This window comes from Schistocerca nitens, chromosome 9 (assembly GCF_023898315.1).
Source record: "Schistocerca nitens isolate TAMUIC-IGC-003100 chromosome 9, iqSchNite1.1, whole genome shotgun sequence".
Classification (NCBI taxonomy): domain Eukaryota; kingdom Metazoa; phylum Arthropoda; class Insecta; order Orthoptera; family Acrididae; genus Schistocerca; species Schistocerca nitens.
Genome location: NC_064622.1, coordinates 367,677,234 through 367,695,045, shown reverse-complemented (window position 1 = coordinate 367,695,045; position 17,812 = coordinate 367,677,234). Strand labels below are relative to the sequence as shown.

The 17,812-nt window shown below is 44.4% G+C and overlaps 1 protein-coding gene across 2 annotated transcripts in view; it reads right to left on the bottom strand.

The window, feature by feature from the left end:
* The window catches only part of LOC126203313 (fatty acyl-CoA reductase 1-like), a 278,046-nt gene that overhangs the window by 126,785 nt on the left and 133,449 nt on the right, over positions 1–17,812 (bottom strand). For both annotated transcript variants that reach the window (XM_049937580.1, XM_049937579.1), the window contains one exon: positions 17,398–17,495. The gene's annotated coding sequence lies outside the window, so the exon portion shown is untranslated. The remainder of the gene's footprint in view (positions 1–17,397; positions 17,496–17,812) is intronic.

The window sequence follows — 17,812 nt, the reverse complement described above, 5'->3', positions numbered from 1 at the left end:
GCGAAGGTTCGAGTCCTCCCTCGGGCATGGGCATGGGTGTGTGTGTTTGTCCTTAGGATAATTTAGGTTAAGTAGTGTGTAAGCTTAGGGACTGATGACCTTAGCAGTTAAGTCCCATAAGATTTCACACACATTTTTTTAACTTATTAACTGAGTGAAATTTAACACTTCTTAATAATTAATATATCATGCGCAGCATATTACGTAGATTAAAGAGAAAAAATTAAAATTACGACAGGACTTAAAAGAAAGAGAATGAACAATAAAGGTTAGCTAATTAGTCATTAGAATATGAGAATATGAGTTTATCTACTTAACACGCATATACTTATGGAACAGTTAATTCAGGTTATTTGAATGAACAGCAGAGGTTGGAGACACAATAGCTTCATTATTATTTACTTGCAGCAAAAAGAGAGTTAAGGAAGGGGATTTATCGACATAAAAAACCTACATTATGGACAGGTAGACAATTTAAGAAAATTCTTTCTAGAACGAGCAGAAACTAGCAAAATACACAAGGCAATCACTCATATAAATACATCGGCTACACCACTGCAATTTCATAACCACTTCTACAACCCTTTAGATCACATAACATCAACAGATACGAAGAAAGTAAATTGGAAAAAGAAAACACTTCATGGCAACACAGCCACACATCGATCAAGACGCATCCAACACATGGCTAAGAAAAGGCAATATATACAGTGAGACAGAAGGATTCATGATTGCAATACAGGATCAAACAATAAACACCAGGTATTACAGCAAGCATATTATTAAAGATCCCAATACCACAACAGATAAATGCAGACTTTGTAAACAACAAATAGAAACAGTAGATCACATCACAAGCGGATGTACAATACTAGCAAATACAGAATACCCCAGAAGACATGACAATGTCGCAAAAATAATACATCAACAGCTTGCCTTACAACATAAACTTTTAAAACAACAAGTTCCTACATACAAGTATGCACCACAAAATGTACTGGAGAATGATGAATACAAATTATACTGGAACAGAACCATTATAACAGATAAAACAACGCCACATAACAAACCTGACATCATACTCACCAATAAAAAGAAGAAATTAACACAACTAATCGAAATATCCATACCCAATACAACAAATATACAAAAGAAAACAGGAGAAAAAATTGAAAAATACATCCAACTGGCTGAGGAAGTCAAAGACATGTGGCATCAGGATAAAGTTGACATCATACCAATTATACTATCAACTACAGGAGTCATACCACACAATATCCACCAGTACATCAATGCAATACAGCTACATCCAAACATATATATACAACTACAGAAATCCGTAATTATTGATACATGTTCAATTACCCGAAAGTTCCTAAATGCAATATAACACATACCGTACAGTTAATAGGAAGTGACGCTTGATCAAGGTCCGCGTCACTTTCCATTCTTAACCAGACTTAACGTCTGAGAAAGTAAAGAAGATATATATATATATATATATATATATATATATATATATATATATATTATTGGTGTTTTAACCTTAAAGAGCGCATTTGGACTAAACTACATGGCCAGTTCCTTTTGCTGCCTTCCTTGCTGCCCAAACTTCCCTCATTCGCTCGCTGTGTTTCTGTTCCCGGTCCTCTGTCCATGCTTCTTGTCGGCTTTGTGTCTTCGGCTTCATCTTGATTGCCTTTTTGGTTGCCCATATTTCTTTCATCTTCTGGCTGTAATCTTGCTTGCGTTCTTCGGTCCATTTTATGGCTGTTCGTCACATTGCATCTCATGTAGTTTACTTTTCTTAATGATGTTTCTGAATTTTATTCTGTCGTTTATTGTGTCTGTTGTTATGTTGAGTTGGTTCTGGTCGTTTTCTACCTCTGCCACCCATTTGTTGTTTCTAGTGGTTACCCAGTCAAAGATCTGTTTGGTCAGCCTGTGTGATGGCATTCTGTATAGGTGTCCATAGAATTGTAGTCTGCATTTTCTAATCTTTTCTGTGATTGTCTCCGTATGTTTGTACAGTTCCTCTGTAGGTTTCTTGATCCATATTCCATTGTTGTTAGTTGCGCCAAATATTTTCCTAAGTATTTTCCGTTCTACTTTTTCTAATTGTCTGATACGTGTATGCCCTAGGATTAGTGTGGTCTCTGCTGCATATAGTGCCTCGGGGAGCACCACCGTGTCGTAATGGCGTAATTTGGCTTTTTGTGAGATAGACTTCTTGTTGTAATGATTCCACACTACTTTGTATGCCTTGTTCAGTTTAGTCTTTCTTTCTTCGTTTGAGTCTCTGTTATGTCCACTCATTTGTAGTGTTTCACCGAGGTATTTGAAGTTTGCCGTTTTGTAAATCGTGCCATACTTTGTGTTCAGAGATGAGAGTTTCTTTGTGCTCATAAACTGTGTCTTTTCGTAAGAGATCTGTAGTCCAGTTTTGGAAGCGATTTCGTGCAGTTTTTCAATAGCGTCTTTTGTTTCCTTTATACCTTTCGTGACAATCGCCAAATCGTCTGCAAAAGCCAGGCATTTAATCTGTAGGTTTCCTAAGGTTATCCCATGTTGTGATGTTTCCCATTCTTTTATGACCTTATCTAACACCAGATTGAAAAGGAGAGGTGAGAGGCCATCGCCTTGTCGGACATCTGTGCGAATTTCAAAGGGCTCTGATAGTTCCCCACAGAACTTTACTTTGGAGGTCGTGTTGGTTAAGGTTTGCTCTATGATAGCCCGTGTTTTGTTGTCTACTTTGTATTCTGCTAGAATTTTGAAGAGAGTTTTCCGGCCGATAGAGTCGTACGCCTTTTTGAAGTCAACAAAGGTAATGATCAGGTCCTGTTTGTGTTGTAAAATCATTTTCAGGTTCCAAATTTGTTCCGCACAAGACCGCCCTTTACGGAAGCCTGCTTGGTATTCCCTAATCAAGTGGTCGGTCTGGCATTCTAGTCTGTTTAGTAAAGTTTTAGAGAGGATCTTGTATGTGACCGGTAGTAGGGATATTCCTCTGTAGTTGTTCGGGTCAGTCTTGTCACCTTTTTTGTGTAGTGGGTGTATCAGGGCAGTTTTCCAGTCTTCCAGATGTCTTCCAAGATCCTGTGGATGTCTTTGGTGAGTTCTGGGTCTTGTAACTTCCAGATTTCCGCGATGATGCCATCTTCTCCTGGTGCTCTACGATTCTTGAGTGACTTGATTATTTCTTTAACTTCTTCTAGAGTTGGAGGGCAGGCTCTAGCCACAAAGACAAAGCCTCACCAAGCTAACACTCACTAACACGAAGTCCAAAGTAAAAATGTGAGAAAAATATCAGAGCCCTTTCCAATTAAGACCAGTGTCCGACAAGGAGGTGGACTGTCACCACTACTCTTCAATCTCATCTTAAATAAGTCATTAGAGAAGAGGAAAAAGAATTAGAAAACCAAAACCACTGAAAGCCTACTCGACTTACCTTTCGCAGACGATTGCGGACAGTGAAATCTCAGCAATCAAAGAGACAGAAGTCCTCAAAAAATGAGATGAAAAAGCTGGCCTACAAATCTTTTTTGTAAAAATTGAATTATTTGCACTAAATTTAACTTTCAGAAATCGAACGCAAAATACGGACAAATCTAGAGTGTCAGTCACTTCAAGTATTTCCGTGAGATATTATAAGCATAGACAGTTCGATTACAGAAACTCTATAGAGAACGCATAACATCGACAACAAGAAGTCCATCTGCATACACACGTGCCTTGGATTAGACACTACAATACGGCGATCAAACCTGATGTATGCAAAACTTTAATTCTCAATATAAAAGACGTTCTGGAAAACATCCTGGAGGATTATGAGGAAAATTCTTGGCCCAGAAAAAAGAAAGAACGGAGGAGGGATACAGACTGAAATCCCGCAAAGTAACAGAGAAGTTATCAAACCTGGCAGCAGACATTAGAGAACGAAGACTAAAATTTTATGGACATGTTGAAATACTCCCAACAGTGAGACCTACACACAAAATTACGACGCATATACGAAAATTAAAGAATATACCATGTAGAAAACGAGTAAAAACGACCTCGATAGAGCTCAGAAAGGTCCATTGTAAGTACTAGACAGAAAACAGTTTACTGAGAAGGTAAACTGTTGGAAAAATAAACGGAGAGAGGATGACAGCCATATCAACGATCAAGAAGATTAATCTACAAGCACTGCGTTATCCAACAAGGTCCCTGTGTGCGCGTGTCATTGTTTGGTTTCAGTTCCTGACAACCATGTGGTGAGGTATGGCAACGCCATTCGTTAGTGGGTCCATGGCAGGTGCTATGTCTGGAAATACCTTGGCATTATGAGTTACTGCACGAGCTGGCTTTGTGTGTTTAAACTAAGTTCATCACTTCACCGGTGGTCTGGTCGTTAGCATCCATGTCCGGATGGTTTGTTAATACGTCATCCGTAGTTTCCACCTGCGGTCGAATCCGAATGTCATAAGAAGTAGTTTACGCTTGATAAGTCATTTTGCATTCCGTCTAGAACCGAGTACGAACTTCATGTCATTTGAATGAAGCTATGGCTGCCCTGTACAATACTCAATAGCGAAGACCAGTGAAAGAATCTCAATGGAGTGCGCAGATTTTACTGGCAAATAGGGTATACTATTTGTAGTACGCGCCTGTTACGGACTTTCCCGGGGCAAAATGTTTTGTACCCGAAAAAAGAAGGCCCGACATGGCCGCAACTGGTGTCCTCGTTTTTCACGATAATGCATGACCGCATATTGCCCTACTGGTGAGAGAAATGACCCAAAAATATGTATGGGATAATCTTCCCGATATGAGCCCAATGGAATCCGATTTGTTTCCAGAAATGAAGGAGCAACTCTGTGGAAAACGTTTTGATAGAATTGATGAAGCTTCCAGTGAGGTGATCCGTGTAATCAGACAGCTCAACACTGTAGGTGCCCTATCCAGAATACAGAACTTACCAAAGCGTTGCAAAGCTGCCATAAGCAAGAATTGAGATTGTACTGAAGGCCTGTAAAGGTATATTACGAGGGTTGGAACTTTAACAGTGGCAACTATTTATTTACAGCTCGCACAAAATAGATAAGTGTTTAAAAGTTGCACTGACCTTCAAACTAGTCACCAGCATTGTCTACAACTCTTTGCCAGCGATGTGGAAGTCGTAGGATACTCTTAGCAGTGCCAGTTGTGTTGACAGTTCGAACGGCGCGGTCTATTGTCCGACGACAATGTAGCAGTTCTGAAGCGAATGCCGTGAAGTGTTTCCTTCAGTTTAGAAATCGAGTTGAACTTACGAGGGCTTAAGTCAGGGGAGTGCAGTAGGTGGTATAACACTTAGCAGCCCCATCAGCCAAACAAATCAGTAACCGCTTGCACTGTATGTGCTTGAGCATTGTCCTCCAAAATGATGATCAGGTCTTGCAGAAAGTGTCATCACTTCGGCCTCTATGCTGTTCATTTTTGGAACACAACCTACGACCAGCTTAGAAGTAATGACCCTTTCTGCAGGACCTGACCATCATTTTGCAGGACAATGCTCAAACAGGTACAGTGCAAACTCTTTCTGATTTGTTTGGCTGATGGGGCTGCTAGGTGCTATACCACGTACTGCACTACCCTGACTTAAGCCCTCGTAAGTTCAACTCGATTTCTAAACTGAAGGAAACACTTCACGGCATTCGCTTCAGAACTGTTACAAATTCGTCGGGCAATAGACAGCGCCACTCGAACTGTCAACACAACTGGCACTGCTAAGAGTATTCTACGACTTCCGCATCGCTGGCGACGGGTTATACACAATGCTGGTGACTACTTTGTAGGTCAGTAAAACATTGAAACACGTATCTATTTTGTACGAGCTTTAAATAAGTAGTTGCTACTATTATTGTTCCAACCCTCGTATAAAATAAATTATTTTCTTCAATATTATCCTAAAGTGTGCAGAAATTTTGAACTTATGTCTGGAAACCAATACCTGTTGAGATATGAGCTGTGTTATTTGTGACGAGTGACGTGCAGTATTCGGTGGCACAGGCCGTGTTACTTTTGTCAAGTCCAAATGATTGTGATATGCAGGTCACTGAGATGGTGCAGATACGTCACAGCAGTGCAACGATCTACTACGAGGGCAGTTCAATAAGTAATGCAACACATTTTTTTTCTCGGCCAATTTTGGTTGAAAAAACCGGAAATTTCTTGTGGAATATTTTCAAACATTCCCGCTTCGTCTCGTATAGTTTCATTGACTTCCGACAGGTGGCAGCGCTGTACGGAGCTGTTAAAATGGCGTCTGTAACGGATGTGCGTTGCAAACAACGGGCAGTGATCGAGTTTCTTTTGGCGGAAAACCAGGGCATCTCAGATATTCATAGGCGCTTGCAGAATGTCTACGGTGATCAGGCAGTGGACAAAAGCACGGTGAGTCGTTGGGCAAAGCGTGTGTCATCATCGCCGCAAGGTCAAGCAAGACTGTCTGATCTCCCGTGTGCGGGCCGGCCGTGCACAGCTGTGACTCCTGCAATGGCGGAGCGTGCGAACTCACTCGTTCGAGATGATCGACGGATCACCATCAAACAACTCAGTGCTCAACTTGACATCTCTGTTGGTAGTGCTGTCACAATTGTTCACCAGTTGGGATATTCAAAGGTTTGTTCCCGCTGGGTCCCTCGTTGTCTAACCGAACACCATAAAGAGCAAAGGCGAACCATCTGTGCGGAATTGCTTGCTCGTCATGTGGCTGAGGGTGACAATTTCTTGTCAAAGATTGTTACAGGCGATGAAACATGGGTTCATCACTTCGAACCTGAAACAAAACGGCAATCAATGGAGTGGCGCCACACCCACTCCCCTACCAAGAAAAAGTTTAAAGCCATACCCTCAGCCGGTAAAGTCATGGTTACAGTCTTCTGGGACGCTGAAGGGGTTATTCTGTTCGATGTCCTTCCCCACGGTCAAACGATCAACTCTGAAGTGTATTGTGCTACTCTTCAGAAATTGAAGAAACGACTTCAGCGTGTTCGTAGGCACAAATATCTGAACGAACTTCTCCTTCTTCATGACAACGCAAGACCTCACACAAGTCTTCGCACACGAGAGGAGCTCACAAAACTTCAGTGGACTGTTCTTCCTCATGCACCCTACAGCCCCGATCTCGCACCGTCGGATTTCCATATGTTTGGCCCGATGAAGGACGCAATCCGTGAGAGGCACTACGCAGATGATGAAGAAGTTATTGATGCAGTACGACGTTGGCTCCGACATCGACCAGTGGAATGGTACCGTGCAGGCATACAGGCCCTCATTTCAAGGTGGCGTAAGGCCTTAGCATTGAACGGAGATTACGTTGAAAAATAGTGTTGTGTAGCTAAAAGATTGGGGAGTAACCTGGTGTATTTCAATGCTGAATAAAACAACCCCTGTTTCAGAAAAAAAAAAATGTGCTGCATTACTTATTGAACTGCCCTCGTACATGGGTCAGTTGAGGTTGTGCAGCTCGTACGTTAGCAGAACAAGATAGTGGTTCAACGCCGTGTGAACAAACTGTACTGCAAACACTGTAATGGAGGTCAGCTATTCCGCTAGAGAAATGAGAGACTCGGTAGGATTGGTTAGTCGATGGCACTAACCGCCACGTCCATAATCCGTACAAGTCCGCAGCGCGCCATTTCACCTGCAAGAATGTGCAGGCGCCTATTCCAGACACCGAATCATTCACAGCAAGAACGAAGGACCGCTGTAAGTCTCGCATAGTTTGCACGATGGATATGGAGGAACAGGAATTGTGACATTCAGAAGATGATTCTGAAACAAGTGTCTGCGGAACTGGCTTTACTGTTAATTCCTGCTTGAGTAGTTACTTTATCCAATCATCTGAAACGCGTGCATGCTCTTTGGCCAGCAGACTATCATGTCCGATTGCAGTTCTGCCAATGACTTCTACAACAGATTCGTGAAAATACGCAGTTCACAGCCTACATTTTATTGACATATGAGGACAGATTCACAAGAGATGGCATAATAAATTACCACAACACGCACGTGTTGCTGTTGCAACTCGCCGAGCAGTTGCGGATATGAAGCTTGAGGATAGCTTCAGTGTCAGTGTATGGGTAGGAATTTTCGGTGACGGGTTTGTGGTATCTGCACGGAGGGGCACCATCCCGTGCGACAATACCTCACCTCAACGTTTCATGAGCAAAGAATTGGTCGAGGCCTCCCTGTTCAACGGATCTGAATCCGTTGCATTTATGGCTATGGGGACATTTGTACGTGCAGGTGTATCCCCAATCCATCGACTATGTGCAGTGTGACTGGAGCCACATATACAGAGGGGTCCAAAAAAATGTATCCACTGTTTAAAAGTCCATAACTTGCAAATTAACTGTCGGAGTTGTCTCATTTTTGGTGAAAGTGTAGCTTAAAGTCCAACTTAAAGATATCACTGTAGGTGTTCGAAATTGTCATCATTAACATCCACACACAAACGATGCCGCCCAACTGCAGCACAAACTACTGACTGCAACGTGTTCAGTAGGATATTTGCACATGAATGTACGATGTATTCTCGAAGTTCATCCAATGTGCGTGGCTTTTGTCGATAAACGAGGTCCTTTAGTGTTCCCCACAGGTAAAACTCCAGAGGAGTTAGGTCTGGCGAACATGGTGGATACTCCGCAGCACCTCTACGGCCTATCCATCTTCCTGGTAGATTTTCGTCGAGATACGCCCTAACACGATTTTGGTAGTTGTCGGGGGCACCATCTTGTTGAAAGTGAACTCTTCCGTCTCTATACAAGTCTCGGGTGGCAGGTGAAATGGATGTCCGAAGCTTCTGAAGGTACACTTCACCGGTAACTGTGCCGTCAAAGAAGAATGGCCCAATCAAGCCCCGGTAAGACAACCCACACCACACATTTACTCCTGGCAAATTCACGGCTTTGTCTACATGGACGTTCGGATTTTCAGCGGACCAGTAGATGCAATTGTGGCGATTTACTGTACCATTGAGTTTGAACTGTGCCTCATCAGATCACACAATCATCTCTGCAAGCTCTTCATCGTTGCGCACCATGTTAGTAAACCACTCGCAGTACTCCGTTCTACGATCTGGGTCGTCCTCGTTCATTGTGTGTAGCAATCGTGGGATGTAGCACTTCCACTTTGCTGTCTTCAAAATTCACCGAACACTTGAGCGACTCGCTCCAGTTTCACGGGCGCACTGTCTCAGACTTCTGCGGTGAGCGAGTGAATTGTTGTAACACACGACGGGAGTATCTGAACTTGTTACTGTTACAGGTCGTCCAGATCGTTGTTTGTGTACATCTTTAACACAGCCTTCGGCTTCAAATTTGTCTCGAATACGACGAATCGATTTCGTACTTAAAATTCCACTTCAAAACTGACTTCCTTTCATCGAATGTAAGCCTTGCGCCAGCCATGTTTACTCGAGTAACTAGGTGCAGCTAAAAACAAAACACTGACTACCTGGCGACTGTCATCTGACAAAACAAAACAACGCAATACAACGCTTGTGTGGCGATTGCCGGAACTACAAACTATTGCACTACCAAAGATGAGACAACTCCGTCAATTAGTTTGATAGTTATGGACTTTTAAACAGTGCATACATTTTTTGGACCCCTCTGTATTTGAAAGAATCAATGATTCACTGCGAAGAAGAACTGAAGGATGTGTCAGGATGAGTGTTAACCAATTGCGGCACTGCCTATAGTGTCTACTTCTCCGTAGCATTATACGTAAATTACAGGAGGATCACTGCTGTCAACTGCAGCGGGAAATTAAGTGGAATCAGTGGCGACGAGCGAAAATGTGTACCAGACCAGGATTCGAACCCGAGATCTCCTGCTTATTAGGTAGGTGCGGTAACCACTGCGCCATCCGGGACACAGAGTTATCGTAATTGGACGGACTATCTCGGCACGTGTCACGGCCAATCCACTGTCCCACCGAGCGCCACCTATACTCAGTCCCTGTCCATTATACTCCCGTTAGCTACTCAGAGGCTCCCACAGCAGGTCGAACTTAGGTTAAAAAAAAACAGTTGGGAACGAGAGGACGGATGGGCCCATATCTCAAGAGCTATTGGTGTGTGGAACACATAATTACAGAAACATTTCTTGTGGTTTTGACAAGTACTACATCTTGCCGGCCGGAGTGGCCGTGCGGTTCTAGGCGCTACAGTCTGGAACCGAGCGACCGCTACGGTCGCAGGTTCGAATCCTGCCTCGGGCATGGATGTGTGTGATGTCCTTAGGTTAGGTTTAATTAGTTCTAAGTTCTAGGAGACTGATGACCTCAGAAGTTAAGTCGCATAGTGGTTCAAATGGCTCTGAGCACTATGGGACTCAACTGCTGAGGTCATTAGTCCCCTAGAACTTAGAACTAGTTAAACCTAACTAACCTAAGGACATCACAAATATCCATGCCCGAGGCAGGATTCGAACCTGCGACCGTAGCGGTCTTGCGGTTCCAGACTGCAGCGCCTTTAACCGCACGGCCACTTCGGCCGGCTAAGTCGCATAGTGCTCAGAGCCATTATAGTACTACATATTGTAGCTTTATTTTGTGTCGCACTGTATCTTAGGTGAAGGAACGTACACTACTATGAACATGGCTCAACGTGTGGCATGTATACAGGGTGTCACAAAAAGGTACGGCCAAAGTTTCAGGAAACATTCCTCACACACAAAGAAACAAAATATGTTATGTGGACATGTGTCCGGAAACGCTTACTTTCCATGTTAGAGCTCATTTTATTACTTCTCTTCAAATCACATTACTCATGGAATGGAAACACAGCAACAGAACGTACCAGCGTGACTTCAAACACTTTGTTACAGGAAATGTTCAAAATGTCCTCCGTTAGCGAGGATACATGCATCCACCCTCCGTCGCATGGAATCCCTGATGCGCTGATGCAGCCCTGGAGAATGGCGTATTGTATCACAGCCGTCCACAATACGAGCACGAAGAGTCTCTACATTTGGTACCGGGGTTGCGTAGACAAGAGCTTTCAAATGCCCCCATAAATGAAAGTCAAAAGGGTTGAGGCCAGGAGAGCGTGGAGGCCATGGAATTGGTCCGCCTCTACCAATCCATCGGTCACCGAATCTGTTGTTGAGAAGCCTACGAACACTTCGACTGAAATGTGCAGGAGCTCCATCGTGCTCCACATGTTGTGTCGTACTTGTAAAGGCACATGTTCTAGCAGCACAGGTAGAGTATCCCGTATGAAATCATGATAACGTGCTCCACTGAGCGTATGTGGAAGAACATGGGGCCCAATCAAGAGTCCGCAGCTCCTGGCCGTGCGGTAGCGTTCTCGCTTCCCACACCCGGGTTCCCGGTTCGATTCCCGGCGGGGTCAGGGTTTTTCTCTGCCTCATGATGACTGGGTGTTGTGTGATGTCCTTAGGTTAGTTAGGTTTAAGTAGTTCTAAGTTCTATGGGACTGATGACCATAGCTGTTAAGTCCCATAGTGCTCAGAGCCATTTGAACCATTTTTGAACCCAATCAAGACATCACCAACAATGCCTGCCCAAACGTTCACAGAAAATCTGTGTTGATGACGTGATTGCACAATTGCGTGCGGATTCTCGTCAGCCCACACATGTTGATTGTGAAAATTTACAATTTGATCACGTTGGAATGAAGCCTCATCCGTAAAGAGAACATTTGCACTGAAATGAGGATTGACACATTGTTGGATGAACCATTCGCAGAAGTGTACCCGTGGAGGCCAATCAGCTGCTGATAGTGCCTGCACACGCTGTACATGTTACGGAAACAACTGGTTCTCCCGTAGCACTCTCCATACAGTGACGTGGTCAACGTTACCTTGTACAGCTGCAATGTCTCTGACGCTGACATTAGTGTTATCGTCAACTGCACGAAGAACTGCCTCGTCCATTGCAGGTGTCCTCGTCGTTCTAGGTCTTCCCCAATCGCGAGTCGTGGGCTGGAATGTTCCGTGCTCCCTAAGACGCCGATCAATTGCTTCGAACGTCTTCCTGTCGGGACACCTTCGTTCTGGAAATCTGTCTCGATACAAACGTGCCGCGCCACGGCTATTGCCCCATGCTAATCCATACATCAAATGGGCATCTGCCAACTCCGCATTTATAAGCATTGCACTGACTGCAAAACCACGTTCGTGATGAACACTAACCTGTTGATGCTACGTACTGATGTGCTTGATGCTAGTACTGTAGAGCAATGAGTCGCATGTCAACACAAGCATCGAAGTCAACATTATCTTCCTTCAATTGGGCCAACTGGCGGTGAATCGAGGAAGTACAGTACATACTGACGAAATGAGCTCTAACATGGAAATTAAGCGTTTCCGGACCCATGACCACATAACATCGTTTCTTTATTGGTGTGTGAGGAATGTTTCCTGAAAGTTTGGCCGTACCTTTTTGTAACACCCTGTATACAGATGACGTGTGCAAGGGGTTGACAGCAATAAATTGAACGGAACAACAACTGAATAATCGGAGTCTACAGCGAAACTTTGTACACGTGAAAATCATTTAAAGCTAGACTACTACTGCAGCCCGTGTTGTTTATGTTTTGTATGTTGCGTGGCCTGCTTACACCTCTTGGTCACGCCTTGGCCGTGAGCGTCGGCAGCAAGGAAGTGCCGTTTCACCGCATCAGGGACCTTGAGAAGCTTCAGAATGCACAAGTGTTCTCCAGGCGTCAGAAAGGCCGCCGCTTCTCGTACCAACAGCATGTTCTTTGCATCAAAAAGCTGTACTCTAATATTTTTATGAATTATGTCCATGTGTTATTCACCAAACAGAAACGGACCTAAACGGAGATCGCGTGACGAAAATAAATACGATATTAATAAACAAAGGGAACTCATTTCCCTGCAATGAAAGTAGCGAAACAGACTTCTGACGATTCACTAACAGATGTGAAACATGCCAGCGTAACCGTGTGGATGAAACTTGTGGTAATTAGCGATAATTATGGACGAACTTTTTCCCAAAATCTAGTTGTGAGTTTAGTTGCTTCCTCTTCCTTCTCCTTCTCCTTCTCTTTCAAGTAATTTGTGCCTATATGAGTCATTTCAACCTCCTAGGTTTCCAAATGTTTTCTCGATTTTCTAATAACTTTCTGCTCACTGGCTTACAGTCGTCAACTCTTTTCATTATTCTGCTATTTCCCATCCCGATTACATGCTCCTTTCAAAAAATGGTTCAAATGGCTCTGAGCACTATGGGACTTGACTTCTGAGGTCATCAGTCCCCTAGAACTTAGAACTACTTAAACTTAACTAACGCCGGCCGAAGTGGCCGTGCGGTTAAAGGCGCTGCAGTCCGGAACCGCGAGACCGCTACGGTCGCAGGTTCGAATCCTGCCTCGGGCATGGATGTTTGTGATGTCCTTAGGTTAGTTAGGTTTAACTAGTTCTAAGTTCTAGGGGACTAATGACCTCAGCAGTTGAGTCCCATAGTGCTCAGAGCCATTTGAACCATTTTTAACCTAACTAACGTAAGGACATCACACACATCCATGCCCGAGGCAGGATTCGAACCTGCGACCGTGGCGGTCGCGCGGTTCCAGACTGTAGCGCCTAGAACCGCTCGGCCACCCCAGCCGGCTACATGCTCCTTTCGCTTTCCCGTACTTTGTCATTGGCATTAAAATTATTAAGATCTCCTCTGACAACACAGAGGTGTCTTACGGAGTGCATATCTAACTGCGAAAATTCTGTGGAAGTTAAAGTTTCCTCACAGTGCTTTAGAACGAGGAGCTCGTAAATATTGCTTGAACGTGCGAGACAAGAAGATGGGCAAATAGCAAACAGATCTAATGTTTGAATGAGTCATATGCCAATAGTAAATGACTCATTTACAGCCTACCCAAACTAAATTGTGAGCATCACGATGAACAGGGTAAATTATAACTTAAGATCCCTTCGACTTAGGGGTAATGACAACCGAAACACAATCGCGCGTAGGACAAGGATGAGAAAGGACTTCCAGAGCATCGTTTTCAAATGAATCAACCTCGCATTTGCAATAATCTCTTTCCTAGCGTGAAATCTGATTTACGTAGCTACCGTTTTTCTCAGCTGTAAAATATATTTTACTGCGTCTTCCTGAAAGAATCATCATCCAGTTTCACAAGATTATGTCTTCTACGAATGAAGACAGAAACTTGAAGTAAATTATAAGTTAGACATAGGACTAGAAAGTTTTTATTATCAAAAGAACCATCCGATCGTACAAGATAATAACTTTTAAATTCATGTACATTCAGCCTTGGAGTACTTTTTCAGTTGTCGCTGGGATCAAACTTCTCATTAACGTTTCACAAATGTTCAACGAGGGCCGGCCGCTGTGGCCGAGCGGTGCTAGACGCTTCAGTCCGGACCCACGCGGCTGCTACCGTCGCAGTTTCGAATGCTGCCTCGGGCATGTATGTGTGTGATGTCCTTAGGTTAGTTAGGCTTAAGTAGTTCTAAGTCTATGGGACTGATGACCTCAGATGTTGTTCCATAGTGCTTAGAGCCATTTGAACCTTTGTTCAATGAGGGCTCCACCTTACAACCGAAAAACATGGACATGGTAGCCAAACTCGTCCCACGTATCTGGAGTTACTGCAGTTACTGATCTTGGTGAGCGGAGTCATACTTCAGCCAAAGTTACTGCAAGGATAGCACAAACGAAGTTTTTTCACAAACACAAAACAAAATCAGATAGCATAAGATCCGGCAAAATTGTTGGCAAATGACGTTCCGCCCCTTGCCCTGCAAGAGGTGCAGTGCAATATCCTCTATGAAAATCACAATTCACGACTGTACCTGTTGAAATTGAGAACGCAAAACACCTTCTGATATTGTGTTACCTTCATCTCTCTGAGCAATGGACGATCGAGCGGGCTAGCTGTAGCACGGATAAGTCTGCTAGCAACCACATGAACTGGTGGGTTACAACTGGCACGAAGATGGAGTTTTACTTTCATTGTTTAAGTTAAAATTCGCCTCAAATTACTACCTCCAATCATGAATCCTTTTGAAACAACCAGAATTTCAAACTTGGTTGCCATATGCTATTGCTGTCGCCACAGTAGAGAAATAAGCTAAGGGAAATGTACTGAGAGCGCCATCTGTCTGCGAATTATGTAAACTTTGTTCTGTGTTTTATGGTATCCCAGGTGTTTCTGTATCACGTTTTCGGAGGCGGAAATTGGGGAACAGCCCACATTTTGCTTTAAAAAAGCGGGAAAAACTGCCTAAACACCACACTTAGGATCAAATGACATCACATGGTTCCAGAGGCCTTTTCAAGCTTCAAACATCTATGATGTACATATGCAAACTGAAGTGACAAATGAAAATTTGTGCTAAGGCTGGGATTCGAACCTGAGTCTGCTGTTCACTAGGCACATGCTACCATGGCATAATGGCTCTGCATAACTGTACGGACTACCCTAGCACGCCTGCGTCCCACGGTCCCAATTAGCAGCCCACTTGATATTCCCCCAAACTCGATTAGCATTGCAGATACTCTCCAACTGCGCTTTAATACCACCTCAACATCGAACGAAACGGGGACCCTGCCTGAGTCCCAGGAACAAATGCTTTAATCAAATGACACTGTGCGGTTCCAGAAATCTCTCAAGTTTCAAAAATCTGACTGAAGCGGCGAATGAAAACTTGCACCAAGGCCAGGATTCGAACCGGGCTCTCCTGCTCTCTACGGAACCACATCGTTTCATTTGATTAAGGCATCTATGTCTGTGTCTTAAACGGGAGTCCACGTCTCGTTCGATGCTGAGATGCTATACCAATACAGGGAGATCCTCTGCAATGCAGTTCGAGGTTATGGGGAATACAAAGTGGGGTGAGGCGTGCGTGGGAATTTGGATTGAGGAGAGAGGCGTGCTAGGGTAGTCTGTGCAGTTTTGCAAAGTCACTGTGCCAGGGTGAAAAAATGTTCAAATGTGTGTGATGTCTTATGGGACTTAACTGCTAAGGTTGTCAGTCCCTAAGCTTACACGCTACTTAGCCTAAATTATCCTACGGCAAACACTCACACCCATGCCCGAGGGAGGACTCGAACCTCCACCGAGACCAGCCGCACTGTCTATGACTGCTGCGGCCTAGACCGCTCGGCTAATCCCGCGCGGCACTGTGCCAGGGTGACGTAGTGGTTAGCACGTCTGCACAGTGAGTGGGAGACACGGTTCGAATTCTAGCCTTGGTTCAGTCTGCATATGTACATGTCACTTATAGTCACACTCATACGGACGAAAGCCTTGTCTGCAATTTGTTTGAGAATCGTATAAACTTTGGTCTGTGGGCTATCGTGTTTTAACTGGGCTCCAGCAAAGGCTTTATGTAAAGGACCTTGGAAAACTGTTCCGCCGCGCGGGGTAGGAACAATTGCTGCCCCCGTCGGCGTTTCGAGTCCTCCCTCTGGCATGGGTGTGTGTCTTGTCCTTAGCGTAAGTTAGTTTAAGTTAGATTAAGTAGTGCGTAAGCTTAGGGACCGATGACCTCAGCAGTGTGGTCCCATAAGACCTTACCACAAATTTCCAATTTTTTTCAAAACTGTCTATAAACAAAGCTCCTCAGTCAGCCTCACAGACTAGAACCCGATCTCGTTCACCTGCTTGTCTCGAAAGCTAACGCTCTAATCTGTAAGCTATACAAGCGCAACACAGCATTTTCGGCAACCCGTTTACGAAAAGCACCACAAACCTCTCTATCTCTAAGATCTCTCTGGGAATTTAACCCCGCTCCTGGTGCCTGCAATCTGTGCGTCTCACTAACTGCAAATAAAGACGCAGTTCAAACACTTGTTAAATCAGGGTATTCGCAAACCAAATGAAAATGAAGAACTGATAACGGGTGATAATTTACAGTCAATAATTTTACTTTCGGGTGATATGTAAGGACCAGAGACAGACCAGGCACCAAATAGTTCTGGAAAACAACAAAAATCATCAAGAATGAGATTTTCACTCTGCAGCGGAGTGTGCGCTGATATGAAACTTTCTGGCAGATTAAAACAGTGTGCCGGACCTTTGCCTTTCGCGGGCAAGTGCTCTACCAACTGAGCTACCCAAGCACGACTCACGTTCCGTCCTCACAGCTCCACTTCTGCCAGTACCTCGTCTCCTACCTTCCAAACTTTACAGAAGCTCTCCTGCGAACCTCGCAGAACTAGCACTCCTTTTTGCTCTGCAGCGGAGTGTGCGCTGATATGAAACTTCCTGGAAGATTAAAAGTCATCAAATATACCAGCCGTGCTGTTTTTTCAGTATCAGCAATGCGCGGTAAAGGTTGTACACTTGAATACGGTTTCGCAGACGAACATGTGAAGACCATGAGTAGTGGTGTGTAGTGTACTTACAAGAAAAGGTCCGCTGTGATGCTGGAGCAGCACCGCTGGGACGACTAGGCTCTGGCGAGACGAGAGGTTTGCTGCTAGCTGCGATTCCGGGAGCGCCTCTGCAAAGAGAGCGAACGGTTACGGCAGAAGTGAACGTCGACGCGTGGCTGCGTGCACCAAGCCACGCGTCCCACACTGCACTACTCAGGGCAGCGGTGAGCTCTGAGGAGGCTGGCCCACGTCCCTAGGCGCGGAGCACAGCCTCATTTCGGAACGGAGTGGTGAGGCATTGAGAGCATGTTTAAGGAACCACTCTGGTATTCGCCATCAATGTAGGCTTTCACGGCCGGTGTTGTCTTCAGGTGAAACTTCTGGGCTGAGAGTCCGTGGTCAATGTATAAAATTTCCGCCTAACGTTTCATCTCCATCTGCGGGA